The 11,540-nt window shown below is 36.2% G+C and overlaps 1 pseudogene; it reads right to left on the bottom strand.

Annotated features, from left to right (window-relative positions):
- Positions 1–1,885: 1,885 nt before the first annotated feature.
- LOC138419480 (GTP-binding nuclear protein Ran-like) lies at positions 1,886–2,534 on the bottom strand (annotated as a pseudogene).
- Positions 2,535–11,540: the final 9,006 nt, after the last annotated feature.

The following is an 11,540-nucleotide window of genomic DNA, read 5'->3' as shown; positions in this document are numbered from 1 at the left end:
TTGCACGTCCTTTGAGGTGCTTGCTAAGTTGCTTCAGTTATATCCAACTCTGCGACCCCATGGACTGTCATTTGAGGTAGGGGCCAATTTTTTTTTTTTTTTTCTGTCTGGACGCCCAGTTGGTCCAGCACGATTTATTGAGAAGTTCACCCCCTACTCACAGATCTGCTAAGGCATATCTCTCATGTATCAGACTCCGTATAAACATGGGTCTAATTTCAGGCTCTCTATTCTTTTCCACTAGTCTGTTTGTCCTTGGATCCTTGTATCCACACTGTCTTACTACAAATTTATAATAAAATTTAACACTTGTTAGAGCATGATTTCTCACTTTGTTTTTATTCAGAAGTATTTCAGCTATTTTTTGGCTGAAACTCAAAATTTTCACATGAATTTTGGTATCAAGGTTGATGTGGTCTTATAAGTTGGGGAGTGTTCCTCTTTCTGTTTTCTAGACAAGCATATCTTTCTTAAACATCAGTAAAATTTGCCATTACGGACAACCTGGTATTAGAAAGGTTTGCATATATGTGTGTGTAAGTGTGTACATGAACACGTGTGTTTAAAAGATTTTCCAGTTATTTAATGGCTACGGGACTTTGGGGGTTCTGTATTTCTCCTGAGATAGTTCTTTGGTTAATTTTTAAAAGGTATTTGAGTATCTCATCTATTTTTAAAATTTATTGGTACAATAATGTTAATATTTATTATTATTATTTGATATCTGCAGCATCTATAATAATGTCCCCTTCTTTTATTTCTGGTACTGGTTACTTGTGCTTTCTTTGCTTTTTTAATAATTTTTACTTATTTATTTTTCTTTTTTGGCTCCGCTGGGTCTGTTGCTGTACAGGCTGTTCCCTAGTTGCAGCGCAAGGGCTTCTCATTGTGGCGGCTTCTGTGGCAGAGCACAGGCTCTAGGGGGTGTGGGTTCAGTAGTTGCGGTGCGTGGGCTTATTTGCCTGGAGACATGTGGAATCTTCTAGGATCAGGCACCAAACTTGTGTTCTTTTCATTAGCAGGTGGATTCTTAACACCTGGACCATCAGGGAAGTCCTAATTGTACATCTTTTAAAATTTGACATATAGTTGATATATTACATAAGTTGCAAATGTACAACATAGTAATTCACAAGTTCTAAAGGTTATGCTCTTTATATAGTTATTAAAAAATATTGTCTATATTCCATGTGTTGTACAACATATCCTTGTAGTTTATTTATTATGTACATAGTAGTTTGTACCTCTTATACCCCTATTACTGTTTTATATCTTTTAATTAAGCAGTAGTTCTTTATATTCCCTAAACACAAGTCTTTTGTCATCTATGTATCTCAGGATCATTTTCTCCTAGTCTCTGACTTTGCCTATTAATTTTCTTAAGTTTCTTGATGAGCAGAGTTTTTTAACTTTGTGAAATCTAAATGATTAATTCTAAATATTATTGCACTTTATATTCTACATTTGAAACTTTTGCCTACCCTTAAGTCATGAAGGTACTCTCTCATGTTTTCTTTTCTTTTTTTTCCTGATCTTTGAAACACAACTTTATTCTGATTCTAAAGGAAAAGGAATGGGAATGACAATAACAAACAAGGTTCCACTTCTCATTATTGTCATGTGACTGCAGCAGTCTTATATTTGAAACTCAAGGAGGAAACAACTGCGTTCCAAAACACCTAAATATGCAGGTCCAAAAAATGAAGGTTTTTTTTTTTAACTGCCACATTCACCCCAAAACCCATCCATCTCCTTTAGCATCCAAAGATTAAGCACACGTTCTGCTTAGCTATTTAATAAAGTGGCAAACAACCTGCACCGCTGACATCACAGGACAGTTGCCTATATAACTAGACTTCTGACGCTGGGCCCCGGCCTCACTTTCTCACAGGTCATCATCTTCATCTGGGAGAGCAGTTGTCTGAGCAACCTCTAAATCAAGCTCGTACTGTGCTGCCGAGGCTGGGTCCATGACCACCTCTGGCGGGGCAAGAGCAGGCATGGCGACAAACTCCAAGTTAGGGTCTCCAGTCAGTTTTCTGGTAAGCCAGAGGAAGGGATTTTCCAAGTTGTAGTTACTTTTGGCAGAAATGTCATAGTACTGAAGATTCTTCTTTTGGTGGAAGACAATTGGCTTTGCCTTAACCTTTCTGTCCTTAATATCCACTTTGTTGCCACACAACACAATCAGGATGTTCTCACACACTCCTACCAGATCTCTATGCCAGTTAGGCATATTCTTGTAAGTAAACTCTTGATGTTACATCAAACCTTATAATGGCACACTAAGCTTGTATATCATAGCCATCTCTCAGTCCACCAAATTTCTCCTGACTGGTTGTATCCCATACTTTGAACTTATCGGTCCTCTGTTGGTATGGAACACAAGAGAGGATAGACCTCAACACCCAAGGTAGCTACATACTTCTCAAATTCACCAGTCAGATGACGTTTCCTGAATGTAGTTTTCCAGTACCACCATCACCAACCAATACAAGTTTGAACTGAACTTGGGGTTCTCCTTGGGCAGCCATCATGATGTTACTTCCAGAAGTGACTCTGCGCCTGTTGGAGGCTCTTAGGTTTTCTTTTAAATGCTTTTTAGTATTAGATTTTACATTTAGATTGATGATTCATATAAAATTAGTCTTTGTGTATAGCATGAAATAGGATTTGAGTTTCATTCTTTTTTTTTTCCTATTTGGATAATTCAGTTATTCCAGAAAGGACTTTTCTTTTCCAGTTGGATGTCTTTGTACTCTGTTTCAAAAATCAAAGTCCATATGCTTATGGGTTTGTTTCCGAATTACATTGCTACTTTTTTTGCCACGTGGTGGGATGTGCAGGATCTTAGTCCTCCAATCAAGGGTCAAAGCAGCACACCTGCATTGGGAGCACGGAATCTTAAGCTTTGGACTGCCAGGGAAGTTCGCTACATTGCTACTTTTATATGTTAAATCAACCATGCATTTCTGGGACAAACTCCATGTTATCATTAATTATGACCCCTTTTGTATACTTCAGGATTTGCTTTGTAATTTTTGTTGAGGATTTTTGTCTTCATCTATGTTCATGAAGATATTGGTCTTAAATGGTCTCTTTTACTAATATCTTTATCAAGTTTAGTCATTAGGGTGATGGTAGCCTTATAAAATGGACTGGGAAGTGTTTCCTTTTCTTCTGTTTTCGAAAGTACTTAAACTTGGTGTTATTTTTTTCTTCCAATATTCTATGAAATTCACTAATTGAAACCATCTGGGCCTGAAATTTTCTCGGTGGGAGGGATTTTGATAAGGAATGCAATTTATTTAATAGTCATAGGACTATACAGATTTCCCATGTCATTGATATCAATTTTGTTAAGTTGTATTTTTAAGGAGTTCCCCCATTTCATCTAAGTTGTTAAGTTTGTTGGCATGAAATATTTTCTTATTGTCCTTTTAATGTATATAGGATATGTAGTAATAATCCTCTTTCATCCCCAATATTGGTGATGTACATATCTCTTTTTGTCCAATCAGTCTGTTGTGGGGTTTACCCATTTTGTTGATCATTTCAAAGAACCAGTTTTGGCTTTCTTACTTTGCTCAGCTGTCTGTTTTCTGCTCCACCCTCTATTCATTTATTTCTGGCTGCACTGGGTCTTCAGGGTGGCGCTTGGGTTCTCTGTTGCTGCACTCGGGCTTTGTCCAGTGGTGGTGAGTAGGGGCTACTCTCTAGTTGTGGTGCCCAGGCTTCTTACTGTGGTGGCTTCTCTTATGGTGGAGAATGGGCTCTATGGCACGTGGGCCCAGCAGCTGTGGGACATGGGCTTAGTTGCCCCGTGGGCATGTGGGATTTGAGCTCCTGGACCAGGGATTGAGCCAGTGTCCACTGCCTTGGCAGGTGGATTCTTAACCACCGGACCACCAGAGCAATCCCTCAGACAATGATTTTAAACCTCTTTTCTGTTCTAATGTCAGCGTGTAAAGTTATAAAATTCTCTCAAAGCATTGCTTTTGCTATATTCCACAAATTTTGGCATTTTATAATTTTATTATCCTTCAGTTTCAAATTTTTTACAATATTTTTTTGTGATTTATTCTTTGACCTCTGGATTGTTTAGTAATATATTCTTTTTAAAAATATTTTATTTATTTGGCTGTGCCAAGTCTCAGTTGTGGCACACGGGATTTTTTATTTTTGTTGTGGCATTTGGGATCTTAAGTTGCAGAATGTGGAATCTACTTCCCTGACTGGGGATTGAATCCTGGACCCCCTGCATTGGGAGCACAAAGTCTTAGCCACTGGACCATCAAGGAAAGTTCCAGTTTTCTTCAATTTCCAAGTATTTGAAGTTTTCTTAAATATGTTGTTATTGATTTTAAATTTACTAACATGTAGTCAGAGAATATACTCTGTGATTTTAATCCTCAAGAATTTATTGATATGTGTTTTATGGTCGATGCGTGTTCTGCAGTTCTGAGGTTCTATAAATATCAATTAGGCCAAAGCTGCTGATAGCGTTTTTGGATCTTCATCTTTACTGATATTTTCGTCGTCTTTTTTCCTGCCAGTTACTGAAAGAGTGCTAACTTCTATTAATATTATGATTTTGGAATTTATTTTTTCTTTAATTTTTGTAAACCTTTGCTTCATGTATTTTGAGACGTTTATGTTTGAACACATTTGTAAATATTACCTTCCTGATGAATTGACCTTTTGTTATGAATAAATGTCCTTCTTTATATCTGATAATATTCTTTATCTCAAACATAATTTTGTTATACTAATAGGGCCACTGGGCTTCCCTGGTGGTTCAGTGGTAAAGAATCTGCCTGCCATTGTAGGTTCAATCCCTGGGTCGGGAAGATCCCCTGAAAAAGGAAATGGTAACCGACTCTAGTCTCCTTACCTGGGAGATTCCATGGACAGAGGAGACTGGCATGCTATAGTCTATGGGGTCACAAAGAGTCGAACATGACTGAGTGACTGAGCACACACACACACATAATAGTATGTTTGAGAATGGTGTGTGAAAAATAAAGACTTACCTACTCGAAAAAAGTTTTGCATGATATAACTTTTTCTAGTAGTTGAATTTCATCTGTCTGTATCTTTGAACTTAACAGCATATCTCTTCACAAGCATATAATTGGGTCTGGCTTTTTTATTCATCCTGACGAATTTTGCCTTTTAATTGGAATGCTTAAATTAAAAACCTTTAATGTAAATGATATGGTTGGATTTTAGTCTTCCATTTTATTATTTTTCTTTTTGTCCATTTTACGCTTCTGTTTTTTCTATCTTCTTTTAGATAGTTTGAATAGTTTTTTAGTATTCATTTTAATTTATCTTTTGCTTTGGTAACTGTAACTCTTTGTAACATTTATTTAGCAGTTGTCTAGGGATTACAAGTCATATTCTTAATTTTTTATAGTCTATTTAGAGAGAATATTTTATCAATTCACATATGATGTAGATATCTTGCAATTGTATATGTCCAGTGTATGCCCCACTGCTTTCAATATGTTTTTCACATTTTTTCGACTTTCAATCTACTATGCAGTATAAAGCCTACAACTTATAAACTTTTTGTTTGTTTTCTAATTAATTTTTATTGGAGTATAGTTGATTTATAATGTTGTGTTAGTTTCTGCTGTACAGCAAAGTGAATCAATTCAGTTCAGTTCAGTCGCTCAGTTGTGTCCGACTCTTTGTGACCCCATGAACCGAAGCACGCCAGGCCTCCCTGTCCATCACCAAGTCCCAGAGACCACCCAAACCCATGTCCATCGAGTCGATGATACCATCCAACTATCTCATCCTCTGTCATCTCCTTCTCCACCTGCCCTCAATCTTTCCCAGCATCAGGGTCTTTTCAAATGAGTCAGCCCTGTGCATCAAGTGGCCAAAGTATTGGAATTTCAGCTTCAACATCAGTCCCTTCAATGAACACCCAGGACTGATCTCCTTTAGGATAGACTGGTTGGATCTCCTTGCAGTCCAAGGGACTCTCAATTAGTTATACATACATATATATGTATATATATATATGTATATATATATATCTCCACTCTTTTTAGATTCTTTTCTCATATACATCATTACAGAGTATTAAGTAAAGTTCCTTGTGCTTATTAATTATGTATTTTATATATAGTAGTATGTATATGTCAGTCCTAATCTCCCAATTTATCTGTCCCTCCCTTCCCCCATTGGTAACCATAAGTTTATTTTCTATATCTATGACATTATTTCTGTTTTGTAAATAAGTTCATTTGTACCATTTTTTAGATTCCAAATATAAGAGATATCTTATGATATTTGTCTTTGTCTGTCTGAGTTACTTCACTCAGTATGACGATCTCTAGGTCCATCCATGTTGCTGCAAATGGCATTATTTTGTTCTTTTTTATGATTGGTACAATTATAATTTTTGTTTTTTAAAATTATAATTTTGTTTTAAAAATTCACAAGTAAGTTTTGTTTTAAAAATTCATATGTATTTTAAAGAAGTAAGGGGAAAATATAGTTTTACTGTTTCCCACCTACAGTCTCCAACATTATTTGTTCTTGAAGATCTGAATTTCCCTCTGATATTGTTACCTTCATTCTCAGAACTAATTTCATCATCTTTTGTTTTGTGGGTCTGCTGTGATGAATTCTCTGAGTCTTTCTTTATTTGAATATGTTTTTGTTTGGTCTCCTTTTTAAAGAACAAACTTTAAAAAATTTTTAAAATCTGTTTTAAAAATTAATTATTTATTTATTTTGGGCTGTGCTGGGTCTTTGTTGCTGCATGTGGTCTTTCTCTCTCGTTGTGGTGGTTTCTCCTGTTGCGGAGTATTCTACGATGCACAGGCTTCAGTAGTTGTGGCCCACAGGCTTAGCTGCCCTGCAGCATGTGGGATTAATTAATTATTTATTTTTGGCTGTGCTGAGTCTTTGTTGCTGCATGTGGTCTTTCTCTCTCGTTGTGGTGGTTTCTCCTGTTGCGGAGTATTCTACGATGCACAGGCTTCAGTAGTTGTGGCCCACAGTCTTAGCTGCCCTGCAGCATGTGGGATTTTCCTGGACCAGGGATTGACCCTGTGACCCCTTCATTGCCAGGTCCATTCTTGACCACTGGACCATCAGGGAAGTCTGCAGCTTCTTCTTTGTTTTTTTTTTTAAGGATATTTTTATTGATTATAGAATTCTGATAGGCAGTCTTTTTTCCCCTTTTTTTGTGCTTTGAAGATATTGTTCCATTCCCTTTGGCCTCCATAACTTCTGATGACAAGTACATAGAATTTAGTACTGTTCCCTTGTATGTAATGTGTTCTTTTTCTGTGGCTGCCTTCAAGATTTTTCTCTTTATCTTTGATTTCCAGCAGATTTACGGTGCTCATATTTGACATTTTTCTCTTTGTGTTTATCCTATGTGGCACTCTTTAAGCTTCTTTAAATAAAAATCTATCTCACCAAATTTGGGGAGTTTTCTGCCATTATTTCTTCAAATATGTTTTTCTGACCTATTTTCATTCTTTTCTCTCCTTTAAGGCCACTACTTATCCATTGTTAGATCTTTTGATTGGCCACCCAGGTCCCTAAGATTATGACTTTCGTGTTTTCCTCCCTCTTTTTCTTTCAGAAATTAGATGATTTATATGAGTGCATCTTGAAGTTTACTGTTTTTTCTGTTATATCATTAGACCATCCAATGAAATTTAATGCAGTTCTGCTTGACAATTTTATTTTATTTTTTAAAAATTTTACTGAAGTAAAGTTGATTTGCTATGTTTTTTAAGTTTCAGATGTTCAGCAAAGTGATCCTGTTATACATGTATACATTTTTCATATACTTTTCCATTAGGTTTTATCATAGGATATTGTATATAGTCCCCTGTGCCATACAACAGGACATGGTTATTTATTCATCTTGTATATGGTTTTCATATACAGTTTGCATCTACTCATTGCAAACTCTCAGTCCTATCCTCCCCCGCCCCATCTCCTCCTTGGCAGCCATATGTCTGTCCTCTGTGTCTCTGAATCTGTTTCTGTTTCATAGATAAGTTCATTTGTGTCTTACTTTATTGATAGATTTCACATATAAATGGTATCATATGTTATTTGTCTTTCTTTTTCTGATTTACGCTTATCTGGGCTTCCCTGGTCACTCAGCTGGTAATCTCTGGGCTCAGCTGGTAAAGAATCCACCTGCAATGCGAGAGGACTGGTTTGATTCCTGGGTTGGGAAAAATCCCCTGGAGAAGGGATAGACTACCCACTCTAGTATTCTTGGGCTTCCCTGGTGGCTCAGTGTGGAAGACCTGGGTTTGATCCCTGGGTTGGGAAGATCCCCTGGTGGAGGGCATGACAACACACTCTAATATTCTTGCCTGGAGAATCCCCATGGACCAAGGAGCCTGGTGGGCTGCAGTCCATGGTGTCACAGAGTCAGACATGACTGAACGACTAAGCACACATGATAATCTCTAGGTCCACCCATTAAATGACATTATTTCATTCTTTTTAATGGCTGAGTAGTATTTCATTGTGTATTTATACCATATTTTCTTTATGCTGTTATCTGTCGATGGACATTTAGATTGCTTCCATGTCTTGGCTATCGTAAGTAGTGCTGCTATGAACATTAGAGTGCATGTATCTCTTTGAGTTATAGTTTTGTCTGGTCTGGATATATACCCAGGAGCAAGATTGTTGGATCATATGGCTACTTTATTTTTAGTTTCTTGAGAAGCCTCCATACTGTTTTTCATAGTGACTTGCACCAATTTACATTCCCACGAATAATGTAGGAGGGGTAGAGACCCTTTTTTCTACACCCTCTCCAGCATTTGTTATTTGTAGATTTTTAAAATGATAGCCATTCTGACTGGTGTGAGGTGGTACCTCATTATAGTTTTGGTTTGCATTTCTCTAATAATGACGTTGAGCATCTTTTCATGGGCCTGTTGTTGCATTAATTGCTTTTTGAATGTTGTATTCATTCAGCCTTATCTACATGGGATACATGGGATAAGTCCTACTTGGTCAAGATGTATAATTCTTTTTATACATTGTTGGGTTGTATTTGCTAATATTTTGTTGAGGATTTTTGCAACTATGTTTATGAGAGATATTAATTAATAGTTTTCTTTTTCTGTAATATCTTTGTTTTGGTGTCTAGGTAATGCTGGTCTCATAGAATTATTCCCTCTGCTTCTATCCTTCAAGAGATTGTAGAAAATCAGTATAGTGTCTTCCCTAAGTTGTTGGTAGAATTCAATAGTGAACCCATCTGGTTCTTGTGCTTTCTGTTTTGGAAGGTTATTATTTGTTCAACTTCTTTAATAGAGACAGACCTATTTAGATTGTTTCTTCTTATATGAGTTTTGGAAGACTGTGTCTTTCAAGGAATCAGTCTATTTCATCTAGTTCTAGTTTAATTTGATTGTGGACTGAAGGCAGACATTGTATGACTTCAAATAACAAATCTGAAATTTGTTAAGGTGTTTTATGGCTCAGAATGTAGTCTGTTGTGGCGAATGAACTTGAGGAAAATGTGTATTCTGCTGTTACTGGATGAAGTAATCTGTAAATGCCAGTTATATCGTTTTGATTGGTGGTATTGTTGAGTTTAACTATATCTTTACTTATTTTCTGCCTGCTGATTTTCAGTCTTTGTTCTCTTTGCTTTTCAGATTTGGAGGCTTCTATTCGAGATATTCTCAGGCTCAAAGATTATTTTCTCAGCCATGTTTGGTCTACAAATAAAACCTATCAAAAATATTTTTCATTTCTGTTACAGTATTTTTTAAAATCTCTGTCAGTCCTTTTTGGTTCTTTCATCGGATTTCCATCTTTCTGCTCACATTGCCCATCTGTTCTTGCATGCTGTCTACTTAATCTATTAGAGCCCTTAACATATTAACCATAATTATTTCAAATCCCTGGTCTGATGATTTCAACATCTCAACCATGTCTGGTTCTAATCCTTGTTCTCTCTTCAAATTGTTTTTTTTACTTTTTGGTGTGCCTTTTAATTTTTCCCTTGATAGCGTGAACTTGATGTAATGGTAAACTGCTGTAAATCAGCCTTTAGTAATGTGGTGAGCTGTAGGACAAGGGGAAATGTTCAGTAATCCTGTGACTAGATCTCAGTCTTTTAGTGCCTGTGTTTCTGGACTGTGAACTTTACAAATGTTTCTCAGGTTTTTGTTTTTCCCCTTCCCTTTTAGGTGGGACAGGGTGTCTAGAGTGGGCTGGAGTTGGGTATTTCCTTACCCTAGGTCAATTTGACTCTGATATTAACAGATGAGGCTCTGGTTGACTAGTTTCTCTTGAGGGCAAGCATTATTAAGAACAGAGTGTTCTAGATTGGTTCAAAATGGTTCTTTTTCTTCATTTTTAAATTATGAAAATATGATAACACTAACATGGTTCTTTTTCCCCCTTCCCTTGCTGGAAACCCAAGGGGATTTTTTCCTCTGATATTGTTATTCAGTGAATTTTTGTATTTGCCTGTCTGTCTCTCCAGTCTTAAGGGCAGTGATTTTCCCTCTGTCCTCACTTCCCTTAGGGATCCAACAAGAGTTGCTGGTTTTTCAGTCTTTTTAGATTTTTACTTATTAAGATGGAGTGGCAGGCCCTCCTTACAAGCTCCTTACATGAGAATCAGACACTAGAAGTCCAAACCCAGATGTTTTTCAAGTTCCAGCATTAATTTCTTATTTTGACATACTTTCAGGCTTACAATTGTAATTTTGGACTTAAAATTCTTTTGTCTTTTCTTGTCTTCTTGACTTCAACATTTTTAATGAATAGAGGTCAGTTATTTATAGAATGTCTGTCAGTTTGGGTTGGTGATATTTCTTCATAATTAGATTCTGATCGTACATTTTTGGCAAGAATACCACTGAAATGATGTTGTGTTCTTCTCAGTGCCTCATATCAGGAAGCAAATGGTATCAATTGACTTTCATTATGTGGTTAAGATAGTGTTTAACACTGTAAAGATACTATTTTTCTATTTGATGGGGAGGAGAGTATCTTGTGGGGAAACATATTAATACTAAGCACTTATTTTTGTCCCTGTCAAACTTTCTTGCATGAGCAATGATGAACAATTCTTGCTCAAGTCAATTATTACTCATGGCAAATGATAATTTTCTAATTTCATCATTCCTATGCATTTATTAGTTTGTATTTTACTGTAAGGAAGAGATTTTCCTTTTCCTTATTTATATCACTGTGGATTCATAGATTCTTATTTTATTCTGTGGGTTCTTATCTGTTATTATTTATCTTGATGCTCCAGTTGTCCAAGATTTGGCTGATGGGAGCTCTTTCAATTTGACTTCTGTGTCCAGTATCATCATTTTATTTTTAGTTTTTATTTATTTACATATTTTTTCTTGATTATTAAAGTAACACTTTTAGACAATTTACTAGACTGATTTAAAATCAGAGGGAAGGCTAGAAAAATACCTATAATCCCCGTCTTCTATATATTAATGTATTTTCTTTTGGCCTTTTCTTTCTTTGCATTTTTTTTAAATTCTTTTTTTTCA

Source organism: Ovis canadensis, chromosome 14 (genome assembly GCF_042477335.2).
Source record: "Ovis canadensis isolate MfBH-ARS-UI-01 breed Bighorn chromosome 14, ARS-UI_OviCan_v2, whole genome shotgun sequence".
Lineage (NCBI taxonomy): Eukaryota > Metazoa > Chordata > Mammalia > Artiodactyla > Bovidae > Ovis > Ovis canadensis.
Note: the sequence above shows the minus strand (reverse complement) of the source record. Positions and strands in the feature narration are given on the sequence as shown.